Source organism: Solanum stenotomum, chromosome 10 (assembly GCF_019186545.1).
Source record: "Solanum stenotomum isolate F172 chromosome 10, ASM1918654v1, whole genome shotgun sequence".
NCBI classification, from domain to species: Eukaryota; Viridiplantae; Streptophyta; class Magnoliopsida; order Solanales; family Solanaceae; genus Solanum; species Solanum stenotomum.
In genome coordinates, this window is record NC_064291.1 from 26,989,057 (window position 1) to 27,011,999 (window position 22,943).

Genomic DNA, 22,943 nt, shown 5'->3' on the forward strand with positions numbered 1-22,943 from the left:
CACATCTATCTTTTCTTTTTACTGATAACTGTCAAGAATCCCTTTTCAAAAAGTATTGGATGTTTTAGTTTGAAACATGACTCTTGATTTCACATTCCTTCTCCTTTAATAACAAAGTATAGTTACTCAGTTTCAATGGATAGATAAAAATTCTCACATTTCGTCTTTTCTCGTTAGGCTATTTGATAGTTAAATCTCTTGCCACTACCTACTAATAAGAGGCTTTTGAAAAGTTAACTTTATTCTTCCACTGTAATCCTTTGGATGTTAATATTATTAGTTTAGTGTGGCTATAGTTAATATGATTCTGCAGTTGGTAAAAACTATCAATTATTGTTTTTCAATTTTATGTTATAATTTCAATGTGTAACCTTCATCTTAACAAAATTTGGACATTTCTCAGTCATAGCAGTGTATTGATATGTACTTCGTTAAGTATTGAGCTGACACTAACTGTTACTTGAGGACCTAAATGTTTGATGGAGGATACACCTATTCATCGAAAGCCTCTACTAAGTATATACATTTCTTGGCCTTCTTGGCGGTTTTCACTATTGATAATCTTTCTTTGGTAATAAATTGTATATGTTGTACTTCTGTCTTTAATGAATCTTTAATTTTTGTTATGTAATATGGAGTAAATCACAATTCCATAACTGCCCTGCCACAATCTACTTCTTGATCTTGGTCCAGTGTCATTGGTTGATCCATTATAGACTTTTCTTGATTTTGCCTGAGCTACTAATACCCAACCACCTGTAACTTTCCTCCACAACTCTTTTTTCCATTGACATGACATAAATAGATGAGTGGGGTCTTTTAAATAAGGTTGATCAACACAAATCTTATTATTTCTCACTGTATCTCCATAAATCTCTGTTTGCTAGTTGAATACACATTAGATATACACTTCTAGATCATATTATAGCATGAAGTAGGTCTATATTGACTAACATTGGCCAATGTTGAGACCTTAGGGGTAGTTAAAATTATGGTAGCATTTACTTATTTCAACAGCATCACTATTCTGAAAATGTCATGTACAACATGAAAAGTATCTCCATCCACTACAATACATGAAGCATCTTAAAGAATAAACAACCAAAACCATCAGACTGTTGAGCCATTGTTAAATGTTGTCACTTACAAAGTCCTCGGGTTTTTTCACTCTTTCACCCATTAGCCACTTGCTTTTTAATTATGCTACTGTTGTGGCTTACTTTCTTTTCAAGCAGAAGAAATATTATGTTACTATTGAATCACATAACATAGAGACTAGAGATAACTAACAAAAACTTCATCTATTATCTCTCCTGATCATGATGTATTTGTCTTTGCCCGACCTTGATTAATAAACGTGTACAGTCATTACCTGGTCAAATCCATGTGGCTTTACTTCTCTATAATATAATTGAACTCGCTAAGCTTAGTGATCTCCTAAAATTTATGCTAAGTTCAATTTCTTCTCGAGCAAGATCGGATTGCTAGGATTCTATTATAGTAGTTTATGTTCCTTCACGTCATGCTTCAGGCCACTCGCTTGTGTCCCTACTTTACTCTTAACGCTATTTCAAACACTATACAATAGTGATATGAGTAAGCTATAGGTTTTAAACAGACAACTTGTGGTTGTTATTTATTTGAAATTTTGATTTCTGTTCCTAAAATTTATAGGTTACTACCTATTAGGTGATCTATACTTTGATGCCTTGTTTTCCCTTATTTATTAGATTTTGATGGTATTTTTTCTATTTTAGGAGAAGTTTGACAGTGATGACATGAATGATCAAAGAGATAATGTTTTGCAACATATGAGAAAGCTTTGGAATAACTGGAGAGGATCATTGCACGAGGTTCTTAAAGATGTGCCAATGGGAGTCGACAAGAGTGATTGGGAATGGTTGGTCAAGGAACATTTTTTATCTCAGAAATTTAAGGTAAGACTTCATATAGTTATTAACAAATATCATTTTATTTCTAGTCACATATGATTAATTTTTTGGAATAATTTATACCATGTACAAATTGAGTCTTGATTTCGATAAAAAAATTTGATGTCTTCTATCCACAAGATCTACCAAAGAAAATTTCAATGGTGTTTTTTTGTGCTTTTGTTCTCTTTTACCCTCTTTCCACTGAGCTTAAAAGTACACATTAAATATAGAATCATTAAACAGGATTGTGATAATTTCAGTTGTTGTGTTGTTAATGCAGGACGCAAGTACAAGAAACTCAGTCAATATGTCTAAGTTGCGTATGCCTCATCGTACAGGTAGTAGGCCTATTATAGAGATTATTTACGAAATGGTAAATAAATTGTGCAACCCTATAAAGAAACCTCTCCTATTTCTATAAAATATCTTATTTTTTAATCGTGAAGGTAGGCAAAGATGGTAATCCACCAAACATAGCAACTATTTTCTTTGAGACACGTAAGAAGGGAAATGAGCTTGTCGAACCTGAAACCGTTGAAAAATATGTATGTTTATAACAATTTTAATTTCATTTAACATCCTTACTCTTACTTAGTGAATTGCATTATTTTAAATATTCTTATGTTTTATAGGCTAAAATTCACGAGCTTGTACAATCTGAACCATCTCTTACTAATATTGAGGTAGTGGAAAGGTGCTTTGGACCTCAATGAAAAAGTCATGTAGTTGGATTTGGTGGTGGAATAACAACTAAGGAGTTAAAAGGCGGTAACACCTCAAAGGCTGCATTGTGGGAAGAGCTGAAAACAACTCGAAAAGAGAAGGAATCACTACAAAAACGCATGGATATTCTAGAGAGTAAATATGAATACCTTGAAAATATAGTGATCCGTCAGTCTTCATCAGTTCCATCAATTCCATCAGGTTAGTAAACATACTATTAGTTATTATTACATGATGTGTATTGTGTGTGAATGAAGTGATGTTGCTTCTCGTTGATAAGGGCTTTGTTATTGCAGTTGTGCTATGAGTTACCTGTTTTCCTTTAGTGCATTGCGTTATCTTAAATATTCTGTATATTCTGGCATTCTCACTCTAGCATTTCTACATATAACTAAAATCAATATCACTTTAGTTATAATATCCACAAAGCTAAAAGATTGATTTTATATTCATTTCTGTATATACCAATGAGATTGTTATAACATCTTCAAATGTAAAAGTAGGTATCAATATGGTTATTGTTCTGTATATGTTGTTGGTAGAAAATCAAGATCTCTCCTCTGATTAGGTCCTTGTATGACTTTGTCCTCTATAATATCATTGTCAATATAATTTGCCCTTTATTATTGTAGTATTAGTAGTTAATCTCAAACATCACACACTTCTACATTACCCTTTCTCTGTTGCCCTGCAACTTTAAATATATTTGATCATGTTTGTGTCATTCTCCACTGTGGTAATTAGTTGTTTAAGTTTTTCTAACTTCCTGCTTGTCATCCAGCTGCAAGCTTGTTTCATCTGATCCACTTGTATTCTCCATTTCAACAACTTATCTATGTTTTCTTTCCTTCAACTTTCAGTACTAGTACTAGGACTAGGATTTCTGGTCTTTTTTATTTGATGTATATTTACATTCTCTTTGTTGAAGCACTTTAATGTGTGTTGTGTTCATGTCTGTCCACTTTAATCTCTCTCTTTCCTTCCATTAATCTGGAAAGAGGCCCAGGTTTTGTGAAAGAGGTAGGGTATGAGAAAGCATTCACTTGAATAAATATTTAAATGAGGAAGCACCAACCACCCTCTGTATGAGATGTTAATGTGAAAGTAATACAACTCTTGCTGGCTGCCAGTGGAGATCCTCAATATGTTTCTAGTTGTATACATCAGAAAATAGATCAGGAACTATTCAAGAGAATTAATCCTTAATTTCAAACTTTTTTCCGTTACTAATTAATTTACTTCAAATTGTTGTTTTGACAAATGAAGATTTTGAAGATTAAAGAACAAGATCATGTGAAAGATAATGTGGAGCGTGCAACAAAGAATATTATATTTTTATTGTTGGTGCAAAGATGTTTTTTGTAGTTATTCTTAATGTCATTTTCTTAATATCTAGGATTTTATAGATGTCGAACACATGTTTTATTATGTTGAACGTGTATGCTTCTTTTTTTAGATATTGTGTCGAACATATAAGATTTTAGTAATTAAATCAACGTGTTCTTTAATTTATTATTAACAATATAATTTTATATCAAATTTTCAATTGGATGTGAAAAAAATTTATATGAACTGATCATATTAGTTCTTTTTAGAAATGATGGAAAAGATAACAACTACAAATTAAATGTAATAATTTAAATCGAAATTTGTGACAGGAAATTTGATTGTTAAAAACTATTGTAATCAACAACAGGAATTCTGGCTGCTAAAATTAGTTATAACGCCCCTAATTTGTTGTTTTACTTGAAGGTTCTAACGACTAAATGACCATCAATGAAGGGGAATTTGGTCGTTGTAAGCACGTGTAACGACCGGATTATTGGTGTCGTTAAATAATATTTAACGACCGGACATGCAATCCAGTCAGTAACCTTTAACGACGGAGCTTTTAACGACCGGTGACGACCAATTTTTAACCAGTCGTTATAGACCTTTAATGATCGAATTTGGACTTATAGCAACGGTATTTCCTTTCGCTAAAGGTCATTTTTCTTGTAGTGCATCCATTCTAGATAAAATGTCAAAGAATAACAGGGCATGGCACAGAAAAGAGTCAGATATTGGAGAGTTGGGGTTCACATAAGAAATTTCGACAGAGCAACGGAGGAGAGAAAAAAAGTGTGACCAAGACATGACATATGTGAAAAATCAGGTGGATTTGCTCACTAAGCATATACTAGAAACTGCTACATAAAAAGTAAATACAGTAGGTACTACAGGTAGATATGAGAACTAAAAATTGGACTATGATGAAGAAGCTAAGTATCTGAATAATCAGGGTTTTTTTTGGAATTATAACTCCGATAACCGCAACTGCAATTTGGGAAATCAAGGTCAGAACTATTAGAGAGAGGGACAATTTGACAGAGCTAGAAATTGGGACCAAAGAAATTGGCACAATAGAGATGGTTTCAAGAAAGACTATAGTGGTGTGTATGACCTCTAGGTAACAAATATAGAGCAGGTAATGAGTTTGTGATGAGTCGGGAATTTTGACTTCATTAAGGTCTTGTCACTTCATGAACTAGTATCCTCAATGTCTATTTTGTGTTCATAACTGATTATAAATTGTTTATGTGCATCCATGAAAGCTTAAGAACAAGGCAAGGACATTATATTGCGAAAAGAAGTGAAAAAGTTCAAAAAAGAAAGGCTGGAGCTCGCAAAAGTTGTCAAGTGAGCATCTAGATCGGCAAAAGATCTAGAGAGTTTGACTCATGAACTAAGCCAACTCGGCAAACTCAAGTGTAAAGTGGCGCATTGCCGAACTGATTCGGCAAGATTGACTCAGCTCGCCTAAATGAACAGAACAAATAGAAAAGAAGTGAAGTCCAATTGGCGAGAAAATTACCAAACAACGAGTCACTATAACCAAACAATGACATCCATCACGTTCGCCAGTTGAACTGTCAAGAATTAAAAAGTAGAAGTAGAACATTGGCGAGAAGGTGTGCTTATCGGTAGATCGCTAAGCCATTTGGCGATCGCGACTAACTTCGCCGATGGGCCTACGAAGTGAAATTTTGGGAAGTTTTTAGTAACATATAAATTTGTTTTTGAAGAGAGAGAAAAGTGACTTACACAGACTTTTGACATTTTTACATACTTTTACAATACTGAATATTCTTGGAGAGGGTTTGGGCTAAGATATTGTGGTTTAAGGTTTTTTTTAGTCTTATTTTTGACATTAAACATTGAAGATTGTGGCATTCTGATGGATCCTCTTTTTGGTAACTATTTCTTGCTTTTTGTTATGATTGGCTAAACCCCTTTTATTTAGAGGTGTGATTATGTAATAGAATACATATATTAGCTTGTGGGTATTGTTAATTGCTTAATTTAATGTTGTTTTGAAATGAGTTTAGTTATGTACTCATGTTTTCATTTATGAATTGAAGTTACAAATTCAGTTCTAGCTTTAGCTCTCTATGCTTGCTTGTGAAAATTGTTTAGGGTGGAGTATATGGTTGATAGTTGTATTGATTCTTGTCTTTACCACCCACCTTGATGAAGTGGGTTAAATTAAGAATTTGGGTTTCTTTGCATTGTTAAGCTTTTTGAGGTCTGAAAGAACTTGCTTGAAACATACTAGCTGATTGAAAAAATAGTTGTCATAGTTACAATCCATCCTACCCATTGAGATTCAACGACTTAAAGACATTATTCATTACCCATTAAGAGAAATTAGTATTTGATTTCTCACACACTCCTAAGGTCCCCTTTCTACTTGTTCAAACCCCGCGTTAATAGTGTTCGTGAACAATTGGATACCAAACTATCTTGATATTGATAGTTAAAACTTATTGATTTACATAATGTTACGTGTTATTCATTTCCATTCTACAAGAAGTTTGAGCACTTTCATACTTCGTATTTGAATTCTTTTCCGTACCATTCCTTGTGGGATCGACCCCAACTCATCGTTAGGTTTATACTTGTTAGATACCACCTACACTTTGAATCATAAGAAGTGTAGTTGAGCGTTATTAAAAATTGCAGCGCTGCCGGGGAGTGGTGTTTAGAATTCTTTTATTGAAGTGTTTTTGTGAACTAATTTTGTTGTAGTATAACTCTCTTATTAGTGTTTATGTTGTTTGCTCTCAATAGGTGAAGAAATGAGTGTGAATGGGACAAATGGTGCTAGTCAACTTGGGCACAATGATGCCATTGGAGACTTAAATGATGTCAATGCGGATCAAATGAGAAGTGCCAGTGCTATTCGTTTTCCCCCAATTATGGGCAATGCTACTTTTCATGTGACCGGAACTATGCTTCAGCAGCTCCAAATGAAAGGTTTCTTTGGGGGACTTTCTCATGAGGACCCTCATGATCACATTTAGAATTTCGTGGATGTGTGTGGACCATTCTCCTTCAAGAATATCTCTCAAGAGTCGTTTCGTATCTGTTTGTTTCCCTTTTCTCTAGTGGGGGAAGCAACAAAGTGGTTGGCCGAAGTTCCAAGGGACTCTATTACTTCTTTGGAGGATCTCACATAAGTGTTCTATGAAAGATTCTTTCCTCCCTCGAGGATGTTGAAGTTGAGGGACAACATTAAAAAATTCAAGCGGATTAATGGTGAAACCATTTATGAAACATGGTAGAGTTTTCAAAAGTTACTCCTCCAATGTCCTACTCATGTGTTGCCGGATAATGTGCTCTTGCAATATTTCTACTGGAGTCTTGACACCGTCAATAAGGGTGTTGCTGATTAACTTATCCGTGGTGGAATTATAAGACATCCATTTGACTTGGCGTCGACTTTTCTTGATGAGATGACCAAGATTAATCGAGCATGGCAAACAAGGGAGGATTAAGTGTCTCTTCTAAATGTTGGGTTGACTAAAGAACAAATGGAAAAGAACGAAGAGCGTGATGAAAACATGGGCAAAATGATGACCCAAGTGGACTTGAAACATGGGGGGCGTTATAAGGCCGTGAATGTAGTTGGTACTAGTAGTGGGATGAGCCTGGATAAAGCACAATTTGAAGCCATGTATAATGAAGAGGTATAATTCTTGTAGAACCTAGTGGGGGTTTCTCATCCGAGCTATCCAAGGCTGGACGAGAATCAAGGTTAAAACAAAGATCGTGATGGTGGTTGGAGAGATATAGAATGAGATTGTCATGATAGCGGTGCAAATTGGAGAGAAATGGATGGTGATAGAGATTGTTATGTGTCTCCTCATGACCATACAAAACCTAAGGAACCAAATGTCGATCCCGAAAGCTTTCAGACTAAGGATATGCTTGCCCGCATCCTAAATGATGTGGAAGGATCAGATAAAGTGTGCTCAAGGAGATTAAGGCTGATTTCTCCTATTTGAATCAAACGGTGACCTCTTATTCGATTTCTATAATACAACTTGAGACCCAAATAGGTCAAATTTCTGCTCACTTGAATACGAGACCAAAAGGGGGTCTTCCTAGAGATACTTTGGCCAATCCGAAGAATAATAATGCGCAATGCATGGCTATCATGACCCGGAGTGGTACGGTTATGGAAAGTGATGTGCTAAATGATAATAATGCAAGTTTAAGCAAAGGGAAAGCCATTGTTTTTTCAAGTGGTGTACTTGCCGAAGAGTTGAACAATGAAGCCTCCAATGAGGTTGATGATGCACCGAAAAGTGTTGTTTCCGGTGAGGCTAAAAAGTCAAATGTGGGTGTTGTGCCTCCATCGGTACCTACAAAGCCGCTACCCAAAGTTACTCCACCATTCCCTCAAAGATTGAATAAGAGGGATGAAAACGTAAAGTTTCAAAAATTTCTTTCCGTCTTCAAAACTCTTTACATTAATATTCCTTTGGTGGAGGTGTTGTTAGAAATGTCGGGTTATGCAAAGCTTATGAAAGAGTTGGTCACTAAGAAGAGAAGCATGGATTTCGAGATGATTGAAGTATCCTATAGTTGTAGTGCCATTATGTCGAGCAATGTGGTTATCAAGAAGGATGATCTGGGGAATTTACTATCCCTTGCACTATAGGAATGTTCCAATTCTCTAAAGCATTGTGTGATTTGGGGGTGATTATAAACTTGATGCCCTACGTCATTTTCAAGCAACTTGGGCTAGGTGAGCCTAAACCTACAACTATGCGTCTTCTTATGGCCGACCACTCTATCAAGCGCCCTATTGGCATCCTTTATGATATTTTGGTGAAGGTAGAAAAATATTTATTTTCGGTTGATTTTGTGATCCTTGATTACGGGATTAACACCGAGGTCCCTATCATTCTTGGTAGGCAGTTCTTGGCTACCAGAAAAGCTCTTATTGATGTGGAAAGTTCTGAACTAATATTCTGGGTAAAAGGTGAGGAAGTTACATTCAATATTTGTAAATCAATGAAGCAACCGAGTGACTTCCATGTGATATCGGCCATTGACGTGATTGATGAAGCGGTTCCTAGTGTGAGCGAAGTTTCTTGTGTTGGTGAATCTTTAGTTGTCGTCCTTTTGAACTATGATGGGGAGGAAATTCAAGATTATGATGAGGTAGTGGCTACTCTATCAAGTTTAGGTTCTTATTCTAAAAGCCCTTTAAACTTGATATTGATTTGAAAAATAAGGAAAGTCCTCCCGTGAAGCTGTCTATTGAAGAACCACCAAAGCTCAAATTAAAGGTACTTCCACCTCACCTTCGTTGTGTTCTTGGGAGCCAATAATACTTTACCCATATTTATTTTTGTGGATTTTCTTGAATGGCAACCGCAAGCACTTGATAGTGTATTGAAAAGATATATCAAAGCTATTGGGTGGACAATTGCCGACATTATGAGAATTTCTCCCAGTATATGCACTCATAAGATTTAATTGTCTAGTGATTGTAAGCCAAGTATTGAACATCAAAGGATTTTAATCCTCCAATGCAAGAAATCATCTAGAAAGAGATTATTAAGTGGCTTGATGCGGGAATTGTCTACCCTATTGCGGATAGCACGTGGGTTAGTCCCATCTAATGTGTTCCAAAGAAAAGAGGTACGACCATGTTCCCTTTTAAAAATTGGGAGCTTGTACTAATGCGATTGGTTATTGGTTGGCGTGTATGTATGGACTATCGTCAGTTGAATGTGTGGACCAAGAAGGACCATTTTTTGATACCCTTTATGGATCAAATTCTTGGTAGACTTGTGGGTCATGGATGGTATTGCTTCTTAGATGGTTACTGCGGTTATAAGAAAATCTCTATTATACCGGAAGATCAAGAAAAGACAACCTTCACATGTCCCTATGAGATGATTTCTTTCCAAGGAATACCATTCGGATTGTGTGATGCACCGACGACGTTTCAACGGTGTATGGTCTCTATTATTGCTGATATGGTAGAGGATTCGATGGAGGTTTTCATGGATGACTTTTTGGTTGTGGTAGATAAATTTGAAGCGTGCCTTGAGCACCTTGGTAGAGTCTTGCAAAGATGTGTCGAAACAAGCCTTGTTCTCAATTGGGAGAAATGTCATTTTATGGTCAAGTAAGGTATTGTATTGGGGCACAATATTTCGAGAGATGGCATACAAGTTGATTAAGGTAAAGTGGAAGTTATCGCCAAGTTGCTTCTTCCTATCTCGGTGAAAGGTGTTAGAAGCTTCTTGGGTCATGCGGATTTCTACCGATGGTTCATAAAAGATTTATCTAAGGTGGCTCACCCTCTTTGCCTACTTGAAAAGGAAAGTGTCTTCGAGTTTAATAAAGCTTGTGTCAAAGTATTTTGTGTTTAAAAGAGAAGCTCGTTTCAGCTCTGATCATTGTTGCTCTGTATTGGAGCATTCCATTTGAGCTAATGTGTGATGCAAGTGGTGTGGCTTTGGGGCTGTACTTGTCCAACGCAAGGGAAATTTGTTTCATCTAGTCTACTATGCAATCAAGACCTTGAATGTAGCTCAAAAGAATTAAACCATCACTGAGAAAAAGTTGTTAGCCGTGGTGTATTGTTTTGAGAAGTTTGGATCTTATCTTTTGGGGACCAAGGTGGTGGTACACACTGACCTTGTTGCTATACGTTACTTGATGGCTAAGAAAGATTCAAATCCAAGGTTGATCTGATGGGTATTATTATTACAAAAGTTTGACTTTGAGGTCAATGATCGAAAGGGGTGTGAGAACCATGTGGCGGACCACTTGTCGAGGCTTGAAAGGAATGTGGTTATATACGGGGAAAAGATATTGAGGAAGCCTTTCCCGATGAGTTACTGATGGTTGTGTCGAATGGTACTCCGCCTTAGTATGTTGATTTTGCAAATTATGTGGTGTTTGCGATTCTTCCTGATGGGTTGAACCTTTACCAATGAAAGAGGTTCCTTTTTCGATGAGAAGAAGTACTTTTGGGATGAACCTTGCCTATTTCGGGAGTGTGCAGATCACATGATTAGAAGATGAGTCCCAAAAGTTGAGGTAGATGCTATTCTCGACGCTTGCCATGCATCACCGGTTGGTGGGCACCATAGTGGGGTGCGTACAACTACTAAGGTACTACAAAGTGGTTATTATTGGCCAATGTTGTATCAAGATGCGAATTCTCGTGTTAAGAAGTGTGTGGAATGTCAAAAGCAAGGATGAGTGTCACGAAGACATGAATTACCTCTCACTCCTATTTTAGAGGTAGAGTTGTTTGATGTATGGGAAATCGATTTCATGGAGACTTTTGTGAGTTATTATGGGAACAAATACATCTTAGTAGCCGTTGATTATGTCTCGAAATGGGCAGAGGCAGTGGCCTTACCCAACAATGAAGGGAGAAGTGTGGTTCATTTGTTCAAGAAGTACATTTTCATGACATTTGCCACTCCACGTGCAATCATTAGTGATTGAGGCTCTCATTTTTGTAACCAAATATTCGCATAGTTGTTAAGCAAGTGTGGAGTCAAGCATAATGTTTCCCCTCCTTATCATCCCCAAACAAGTGGGCAAGTTAAGGTATCTATGAGGGAACTCAAAGATATTTTGGCCAAGACCGTTAATGCAAATCGAACCGATTGTTCCCAGAAGTTAGATGACGTTCTTTGGGCGTATAGAACTGCATTCAAAACCCCGATTGGTATGTCTTAGTATCAATTGGTGTTTGGTAAATGTTGTCATCTATTGGTTGAAGTTGAGCATAAGGCCTTGTGGGCCTTGAAGGCCATGAACTTGAATTGGGGGGATGCATTGAAGGAACGAGTTGACCAACTCCATGATTTGGAAGAGCTTTGTCTTCAAGCTTATGAGAATTCAACTCTTTATAAGGAGAAAATGAAAAAATGGCATGATGCCAAAATCCTTCATCGAGAGTTTAAAGTTAGTGATCTTGTGTTGCTCTACATATCTCATCTGAGACTCTTTCCGAGAAAACTTAAGTCAAAATGGTCAGGTCCGTTCAAAGTAAATCGTATGTTTTCTAACGGGGCAATAAAAGTTGAAAACGAGGATGGGTCGATGTTCAAGGTTAATGGGCAAAGGTTGAATCAGTGCGTCGCCAAATGCCCTTCCCCTCACCAAAATACCAGGCTTGTGAAGAGGAGTCGTTGTTACTTTCGTGGATGATTCTTCAGCTCACCAAAGTGAATTCGGCAAGTCACCGAATAGCCTTAAAATCGCCTATTTGACCTGAATTTTTGCTGGATATTTATGTAACTTTCAATGATTACTCTTTATCTCACCGAATGGCCTTGAGATCTCCCTTTTAACCTGATTTTCTGCTCAAAATTTTTGTAACTTTCGGTGAAGTCCTGTTTGTTCGCCGAATGAGTTTGGCTACTCGCCGAACTACTTCGACCTCTTTACATTTTTTTGAGAATTCCGTTTCACTAACCTTCTGCAGCCAAATTTGTTCTTGGTTATGTGCTTTTATAGGTATGTCCAGACCTAAAGTTCCCGCTCAGCATGGGATTGATGAGGATTACCCTCGACCTCGGAGGTAGGCCAAACCACAGGGTCCACTACCCCTAAAGAAAGCAAAGGGGGTTGTGATCGCGACAAAAGTTGAGAATCCCCAAACCACTCGTCATAAACCTCCACAGGTGATTGGTAAGGGTAAAAACTAGGTTGATTCCATGTTGTTCTCCTCCTCCAAGGCTGAGAATTAAGAGATTGTGGGTTCCGGGACTCCAATCCATGCACTGGTGCCGGAAGTGTAATTGACAAAGAGGAAGCATTCGAAGTTGTGCTCTAAAGTTGCCCATGACCTGCTGGCACTACCACAACTACCACATGCACCACAGGCTTCAAAGGCAACACAGGTATCGCTATTTCCTCAGTCAATGAATCATTTAAAGGTTGTTGGCTTGCGGACTATACTTGAGGAGAAACAGTTGTCCACAGATGGAGTACTGGATAAATATCTGACTATTTTTGTTAGACGCTGCGATTCCACAAGTTACAGCAGTTCACAAAACCTCGAAGTCTATATATTCCTATGTAGGTTCGAGAGTTCTATGAAGTTGATATTAAAAGGGAAAAGGAAGGCTAGTTCGATGGCACCTTCTGATTTTGTAGAGGTGTGGGGAAAGATGGTGAAGTGCAGTGAGACAGCTACCAACGATGAGTTGGATTACACAATGCGGACTCGACACTCTTTGCCCGACAAAATCAAGACTCAGACGTTGTAGGATTTGAAGGGGTGGCTTGCCCCATTATTGATGTAGCACATCGGAATCTAGTAGTCTAAGCATGGGGTAAAGTGTCAAGTCATGCGTCCAAGATTTGAGCTTGAGCACCCTTCACAAGGACCCATACAGGCCGTGAAGGGCACCATGAGTCGTGGTGTGGCTCATAGGAGCTGACCAAGTAGTTTTCACCTCCCACAACCACCATGACGCCTCGTGGTGGGGACCACAGGTCGTGGTGATGGGCGTGAAGGGATTGGATGTGAACTAGTCAAGACTGCCTCCTCCCACGAGACACTTGATGGCTCGTGAAGGCCTTGACGACTCGTGGAGGTGGGCGTAAGGGGAAGATGAGTCTAAGTGTGGGAAGCCAAGCCACTAGTCAAGGACCACGGCTCGTGGAGCCTGGCGTGAAGTGGTTCAGTCCACTAAAAGCTTAGGGGTTTTGGGTCTTTTCCGGTTTAAATTAAATCAAAGCTATGCCATTTTACCCAAGCTTAGGACCCCTATATAAGTGATCTTAACCCCAAAACTAACCCATTCAACTCATTCTTCCAAAATCACAAAAGAAGATCAAATCCCTTCCCCCAAAATATTTCTCTCTAGAAGCTTGAAGAAGAAGAAGGGTTCAATCTAGGGTTTCAAGGAAAGCCTCCCTTTTCACCATTGAAGACAAACATTTGACTTTGTGGTATGATAGTTTTCATCCATGGAGTTCCCAAATTCTCCTATTTTCAAAGTTAGAAATCCCCAATTAAGTTAGGGTTTTCTTCAATGTCCATGGGTTCTTTTGATTATTGATTTAAATGAATTATGATCTCTTATGCATGAATTGATGAAATACCATGATTTATAAATGATTTCACCATGAACCCATGAAACCCCCATGTTTTCCCAAATTATGATGCTATGATGTGGGTCTTTGCTTATGAAAGAGAAGTTATATGAAATAAAACATGAAGTGATAGAATAACATGAGTTTATGATTAAATCCATATCTAATCCTTATTTTCTATACCTTGAAAGGTGAATTATAGAATTATGCATGTTCTTATTAAATATATGTAAATGTTTTAAGGATGCTTTGAGAGTAAAGTATCAATAATGATGTATGCTTGTGTTGTTGAAAGGATTTTCTCATAAACACATGAAAGTATGATTGTGAAAGGTTTTCTCACATAATAAGGATTCTAAGGTTGTAAGGTCTTTTCACCTAATTGAATCAAAGATAAGAGTTATCCTAATGAAACCTAGATTGGATTGGATACTTAATTGTACATTTCCATGGATGTCTTATGACTTATCTTGGATTGGCAAGATGACGTGCCCTTCCAGGGATAATGAAAACAAGTAAGAAATGATTATTCCGTGGGATTTATGCTTAACATCGAGATGAATTAAGATGGAAGCTCTCCCATTAGTGGAGGTCGGGTTTCTAAAAGCAATCTCCTTACCCCTTACTTATGTGCCCCCATAGGATGATTCTCTAGATAGACATTAGCTCATGGATCCACTTAAGCTAGAAATTTATGGTCCTTACCTTGGCAATTAGGACAACCCTTTTCGATGTGGGAGACACCGAGAGATAATATTATAGCTCACATGGTCTCTATGTTGGTTAAGGCTACTTACCACATTAATAATGAACTAAGGTTACTTCAAGGAGTATCTCATATGTGTTCAAAGGTTTAAAGATGTTAGCTTGCATTGACCATGTTTTATGAAGTATGCTTTCTAACTCTTCTTATATCATGTTTTAGCTTGGTCAATTGCATATCATGAATTTTTTTGTTTTAGCATGATTTAAATATTTTATGCATGACTATCATACTTGGTTCATTGTTCTGTACTAACGCATAATCTTGGCTACATTTTCCCCAAGTGTAGGGTTCTCAATTTCGTGGCTAGAGGTTGACTTGGTTGATTTTCGAGGTTGGTGAGTCCTCATGCTTCAAGGACGAATTTCATTGTTCTTAGTTTCCTTCTTATTTTCAGTTTTGAACATGATGTATGGGCTAGACCCAATTTCATTCTATTGTATTATATGGCTATTGAGACAAGTGTTTTAGTCTTCCGATTTCTTTTATAAAATGCTTGGACTTGAAATATTATTTTACCTCTCTTATTCTATTTCTTATGTTATGAATGCTAAGTGACTTGTATAAGGTCTCTCGGGGTCCTATACACCATGTTACATCTAGGGTGTACCCCTAGGTCATGACAATTAAGTGATGCGACACCCCCATGGATCGAGGCAGGGACGACTATTGAGAAGAAAGATATCAACATCGCAACATGGTACTGGTTCAGGTTCATTAGTAGCATGTCGATGCCGTCACAGAACGAATCTATTATCAGGCATCTAAAGACTGTACTTTTGAGGTGTATCATCGGCCTAGAGAGGCTGAATCTGGGGTCCATTATTGCACAAGAGATGGTTATGAGGTCCTAACCAAATTAAACCTTATTGTCATTCTGATATTAATCAGCTCATTGTGTCGTCGAGTAGGTGTGCCCTTTGTGGAAAAGACGGATATTGAGGTTACTCCTTTCTCTTCTTGTTATATTCGTCTGATTGAAACAGAGTACTTTAAAGATTAAGCGGAGAAGAAGAATAAATCAAGTGGACACTTCTCCAGTTGTTAACGTGGAGTCTATGGAGGCTGGTCCTACACCTCCCACTCCCGCCGTTGAGCCATCAGGTATACCTACCCCTTTGAACTCTACTACCCCTGCTCTTGTCCCCCTTTGATTCAGGCCATGATTTACAAAATGGGAAACCTTGCCCATTCGGCCGATGTGAGGGCTTCTCAGGTTAAGGTTGATGTCCTTTCGATGATTGATCATGCTATCATTGTTGCACTTACTCCCATTCAGTAAGAGTTGAAGGAACAACGTTAGTTGATCACTGCCCATGGACGAGCATTGGATGCCCTCATCGCTTAGGTTGAGGTGTGTGAGATGACGGACCACAACCCCACTGATTTGATAGCCTTGAAGGTTGATATTGATGGTCTGTGCGGGATGTGAATGAATTAAAGTCCACCGACATACCGATGCTTTGGGGTAGTGTAAATATCTTAAGGACCCTAGTTCTGAGTTACCTTATGTTCAAAAGATCGGGCAGGTAGGGCCAACTAACCTTGAGATCCCTCTGGCTACGTTACTAGAGATGTATTGCGGTTCATGAGGATGTGGATTCAAACACTCCCGAGATGGATAAGGAGGACTTAGTTGCTCGTGAGATTGATATGTATGAGGACTTGGAGGAATTATAGGGTAACATGTTACGGGTGGCCACATAGGAATCACTACGCAATACTTCCATGATTGGTTCAAGTAGGTCTAAGCCCCATGGAGGAGGTCGTTGCACAACCTTTCAGAGTTTGAGTTGAAAAGGGTAGTGATGCCCATGTTGAGGCTATACCAGCGAGCTAGAGTTCACCTTAGGCTTAGTCTGACAAAGGGATCTTACTCTCCCTCCATTTTATTTGTTGTGGCTACTTTCAATTTTTATTCTGTATTGAGGACACCACTTGTTTTTTTTTTTTGGTGGGGGGAAGGTATCTTGATGCCTACCCTTTTCATTGTACTTTGCCATTTTGGGATATTTTGTTATTTTCATTTGGGTTGTTCTTTATACATTGGTGTTTTGGTTTTGATTTATTGGCCTCCCTTTTAATTGCTTTTAAGTGAATTTTGGTTAGTGTTCACTTGTACATTTGAATATCAGTTGTGATTAATATCGATGACTTGAATGGTGCTCTTGATGAATGACATGTTTGTGTGAGTCCAACGAGGTAATTTGAGTTGCATAAGTCTTGTGTGAACTCTTAGCATCTCATTGTGACTTGTCAAATATCTAGTGTGAGTCTTGCAATGATCATTGCACGTGAGCTTAACTTGTAGAGTTGTGATCCATGATTGTGTTTGGATGCCATGTGTGGTGAGGTTTACTTGAAAAATGTGCATGTTGATACCTAGAACTTGCCCCATTGGTCCAATTGATTAGCATTGGTGAATGAAATAAATGATCTTAGGCATGAATTTTAAGAGTGAACCTAACTGCTATACCTTTGTGTGACCACCTTGAGAGTGTGTTTATCTAGCTTGGCACCATTTGAGCCTAACATTTTCTTTGTATGAAACATGAACACAAAGCATTGGTTTATTTGAATAACCATCTTAGGCCAAAAGCCTAAGTTGGAGGTGTGGTGAGAATGAAGAAATAAACCGAGCAAGAAGTTCATGAAATTCATCCTTGGAAACTTGTGATGAAAAAGATGGAACCTCTCCTTATAAAAAAAAAGTGAAAGAAGAGAGAAGAAAGAAGACAAATGATTAATTTGGATCCGTTGTGCGTTGTTGTGGAAATAAAAGGGGTATCCAATGAGCTATACCAAAAATTTATGTGCTATGAATAGTCCAAGGATGAGTTGTGAATACGAAAAGAATGAATGAAAGGGAAAAGAAGTGAAATTTGAGCCATGCTTTATGAAGGTAGAGTCACTAAGCCGAAATGATCATACCCTTACCTTCAGCCCAATTGCAAACTTTGAAAGACCTTTTTAATCTTGCATAAGCCAAGAGATATGTTGGTTGGAAAATACAGGCAAGCCTATTGGTAAAATCATGCATGTTTTTCTCATTGGGAGTGTGAGAGTTGATTTCGATTCCTTAATTGTAATCCTTGATTGGCTTTGTGAGAGCATGGAAAAATTCTTGATGTGAGGGCATTCAGATACTTTTGTTGGGCATAAATTTGCATTTGAAGTAAACATTTGTTAGCATGAACTCTAATTGATGATGGCTAGTCAAAGTTTGAAACTTTGAGTGCACAATTGAACATTGTATGTTTAGATTGAACCTTGTGTGCATTGTCATGTTGATTCTCAAGGAGCACCACTTGTAGACATCCTTGTTGACCTGATTAATCTTGTGCTTTACTTAAGGATCAACAAAATTTTAAGTTGGGGGTGTTTATGAGTCAGGAATTTTGACTCATTAAGGGTTTATTACTTCATGAACAAGTGTCCTCAATGCCTATTTTGGGTTCATAGTTAATGATAAATTATTTATGCGCATCCACGAATGCTTAAGAACAAGGCAAGGACATTACATTGCGAAAAGAAGCAAAAAAGTTGGAAAAATTGGAGAAAAGAAAGGCTGGAGCTCGCAAAAGTCACTCGGTGATTCACCGAGTGAGCATCTAGCTCTCCAAAAGATCCAACGAGTTTGGCTCATGAACTAACCCAACTCAGCAAACTTAAGTTCAAAATGGTGCATCGTCGAACCGATTCGGCGAGGTCGACTTAGCTCGCCTAAATGAACAGAACAAACGGAGAAGGAAGTAAAGTCCAATCAGCGAGAAAAGGAACAAACGGTGAGTCACCGAAACAAAACGGCAACATACATATGGTTCTCCAATTGCAAAATAAAGAATTCAAAAGCAGAAAAAGAACATTGGCGAGAAGGTACGCTTATAGGCGGATCGCCGAGCCATTAGGTGATCGCGACTAACTTTGCCGATGGGAGTACGAAATGAAATTTTGGGAAGTTTTTAGAAACATATAAATTGGTTTTTGAAGAGAGAGACAAGTGACTTAAACAGAATTTTGACATTTTTTACATACTTTTACAATACTGAATATTCATGGAGAGATTTTGAGCTCAGATATTGGGGCTTAAGGTTTTTTTTAGTCTTATTTTTGACATTAAGCATTGAAGAGTGTGACATTCTGATGGATCCTCTTTTGGGTAACTATTTCTTGCTTTTGTGATGCTTGGCTAAACCCCTTTTCCTTAAGGGTGTGATTATGTAATCAAATACATATATTAGCTTGTGGGTATATATATTGATAGTCTACTAGTAGATTTACACTCGACTTCCATAGAATAGTTAGAGAAGCAAATGAGGAAACTATCAGCTTCATTGAACTAGAGAAAGAATGGGACATTACCTAGTTATATGATTCAAAATCTAAAGAAGGATTGACATTGCATTTCTATCACCACTAGGAGTGGTAAATCACTTCCGGGACCGGGACCTGCAAGTGTTGAGCAGAAAACAAGTTGTGAAGTTGATAGTGATAAGCTAGAAAAAATGATGATGATGATGATGGAAGAGTCTTGGTAGTGCCTAAACCACTTGAAAAGGTTGAGGTTAGTCATGAAGAGGTTGAAGTAAAAGGGAGAATAGAGGATTCGATAGAACAAATATCACATCTTTTACAACAAATTCTCAAGTCACCACCACTATTTCAACAGAGTCTTAAGAAGAAAGCCAAAGATGGTTAGTTTTTGAATTTCATTTCTATGCTTGGCTTGCTTTCGATAAATATTCCATTAGTAGAATCTTTGGAGCAAATTCCAGGTTTTGCCAAGTTCATAAAGGATTTGGTTACAAAGAAGGAAACAATGAGTTTTGAACCTGCAGATAATTTACGCCATTATAGTGCTATTGCTACTAGGTCCCCGGTCTAAAAGAAAGAAGGTCTGTGTTCACCATACCTTGTACAATTGGTGCATTTGATTTTGTTAAAGATTTGTGTGATCTTGGGACAACATCAACCTCATGCCTCTAGAAATATACAATCAATTGGGCTTGGAAACTCCTAAACTGACAACAGTGAGAATGATTATGGCTGATAGGTTAGTGAAAAGCCATGTGGTATACTTTGTGATGTGCTGGTGAAAGTTTAGCGTTTCATTTTCCCTGCCGATTTTGTGATCTTAGACTCTGATGTTGATTTCAAAGTTCCCATAATTTTGTGGAGGCCAATTTTGCCAGACAGAGGGCATTGGTTGATGTGTAGAGCAGTAAGTTAAAATACAGGTGAAACAATGAAGAGGGGAAATTCAAGGTGTGCCAATATATGAAGCAACCACAATAAATGACAACGGTGTCTACAATTGATGTAGCTTATTATGGGATCATTGAAGCATATATAGAGGAAAGGTTAGTTGTTGAAACGTTAGCCGCAGTGATTATGAACTTTGATGAGGTTTTCATAGAGGATTACAAGGAGACTGTAAATTCTTTAAAGGGCATGGGCTCACATCCTTATGCTCATAATAAGTTAGACTTGGATCTACAAAATTGGTCGACTCCACCAACAAAGCCATCCATTGAGGAACCACATGTACTCGAGTAGAAAGAATTTTCTGGCCATCTGAGATATATATTTTTGGGTGAAAGTTACACGTTACCAGTTATTGTGGTTGCGGATTTGAATGATCAGCAAGTGCAAGCACTTGTGAAAGTGCTAAAGAGATTTAAAAGGGGAATCGTTTAGACCATTACCGATATCATTAGCCTACCTCCTAAAATTTGTACATATAAAATTCAGTTGGAAAGGGATTGCAGTCCAAGCATAGATTACCAAAGCAGGTTGAAACCACTAATGGAAGAGGCGGTGAAAAATAAAATCTTAAAGTGGTTGGATGCAAGTGTGGTGTACCCTATTTCATATAGCCATTGGGTTAGTCGAGTACAATATGTCCCCAAGAAGGGAAGAATGACAGTGGGAGAGAATTCTAAAAAAAAGTTGATCTCTCTTAGGCCAGTTATAGGTTGGCGAGTTTACATGGACTACCAGAAGTTTAACAAGAGGACCTTGAAATACAATATCCCGATGCCTTTCATGAACCAGATGTTAGACAACTTGGTAGGAAGAGGCTGGTATTGCTTCCTTGATGGGTACTCTAGTTACACTAGATTTCTATTATTCCGAAAGATCAGGAGAAGTCTACTTTTACATGCCCATATAGTACATTTTCATTTAAGCGCATGCCGTTTTGGCTGTATAATGCTCCTGCCATATTACATTGGTGTATGATGTTCATCTTCTCGAACATGGTTAATGAGTGGTAAATTTACACTCATTTGACGCCTATTTGGCTAAGCAATTAGTGTCCTCAATGCCTAATTATGTCATATTCTAATGACATTTTGATGATTTACAGTTATGAAGGCTAAAGCACTAGGCAACGATAGATGATTGAAAAATGTCCAAAAATGTAAAAAGAAGTATACACTATACATTATTGACCACCAAACAAGAAAGGTGGATTACCTAATGGGTATGACCTCGCCAAAATCTACAGTGCACAAAACATGCATTAATTTAGGTAGGTCGGTGAACTCCAAATAGAAAGGCAACTTGTCGAATGAGAAAGGTGCACAGGTTGACCTTTGCCAAAAGTGATACTACAAGGAGAAAAATTGGAGGCTTGAAAGGTGAACAAGGTGGTACTCGGAGATACACTTAATGTGAGTTAGAATCGAACGAGCTCGTCGATGAAGTTCAAACACCTAAAGCCTAGAACAAGGGAAATGTAAGTTGGAGAGCAATCACTAATCCGCCCATTGTTATCGGCGAGCCCGACTAATGTCTTTCAATTAGTAGCATATTGAGATTTAGGCCAAAATTTGGGAAACTATAAATAGCCCAAAGGAGAGAGTAAAATGGAGTTTGTGTAAGTGAAAAGAAGTGGGAAGATTGTAAAAGAAGTTTTGAATATATTTAGAGAGAGAAATAATTTAACTTGTGAAGAATACTTTCTAGTTTTTGGGGTTTTTCACTTTTATTCTTTAAATTGATAAATTGAAGTTGAATCCAAAGTGGGTTTGCTTGTAATTGCTCAATTTCATGTTACACATGTCTGCTTTCATGAAAGGTATAATTTCTTTGTTTGTTATGATGGGTGGATAAAACTCCAATATCTAGGGGTGCAATTATGGGGTTGAGAATAGAGTAAGGAATTGGGTTGTCTAGTATAACACATAGATGAGAGTGAAAGGAGATTTTATGAAAGGATTCTATGGGATTGAAAGAAGATAGTGTAATTTAAGATAACCGAGCCTATTCATGAATGTTCATCACTATAGATCAACATAATTACCCCTATTTGACATTCATTTCCAATCCCCACACCTCTAGATTACTTGTTACTTCTTAAATCTTCCAATTTTTTTATTTTATTGTGCCCATTGATAACCAAATCCTTTTATTAGACTGGTGGAATAATCCACCCACTTGTTTTTACTACTACAAATAGATGATTTTACAATCCAAATTTCTTGATAAAATTTCTATGATATACCATTCTCTGTGGGATTCGACCCCGACTCGTTGTTGGGTTTTTTACTGATGATGACCGTTGTCTCTTATAACTGATTTTGAAGAGTTCATTTGAACTTTACCAAAAATGGCGCCGTTATTAGAGAATAGTGATTGAGAATTATATTTGAGAAATTAGTTTATAAGTTTTTTAGTTGTAATATATTGTTATTTTGTGTTGTTGTTGACTAATTTGCAGGTTTAATACAATGAGTGACCATGGTAGTAAAAACAATAGTCATTACAGTCAAAACGACAATATTGGTTATTTGAATGGTATGTATGTGATTATTGTTCAAACAACGGGAGCCATCCGAATACCTCCCACAGCCGGGAGGGCAGTGTTTTCGATAACTGGAACAATGCTACATTTGGGGGTGTAACTCATAAGGATCCCAATGAAAACCTTTGTAATTTTTTGGAGGTGTGTGTACCGTTTGTGTTAAAAAAACATCTCAAAAAGTTCGTGAGGTTGAGGTTATTCCCAATCTCTTTGAAGGGTGAAACTACAAGATGGTTGGCGGAATTGGCAAATGACTCTATCACATCTTGGGAGGAGTTGAATGAAGATTTCTTGGAGAGATTCT

General features: G+C 37.5%; 1 protein-coding gene and 1 pseudogene across 3 annotated transcripts in view; both read right to left on the bottom strand.

Moving 5' to 3' along the window:
* Positions 1 to 22,943, bottom strand: part of LOC125878283 (aspartate aminotransferase, chloroplastic) — a 936,263-nt gene that overhangs the window by 539,276 nt on the left and 374,044 nt on the right. The gene's annotated exons all lie outside the window — the stretch shown is intronic.
* Positions 7,208 to 7,302, bottom strand: LOC125843380 (small nucleolar RNA R71; annotated as a pseudogene).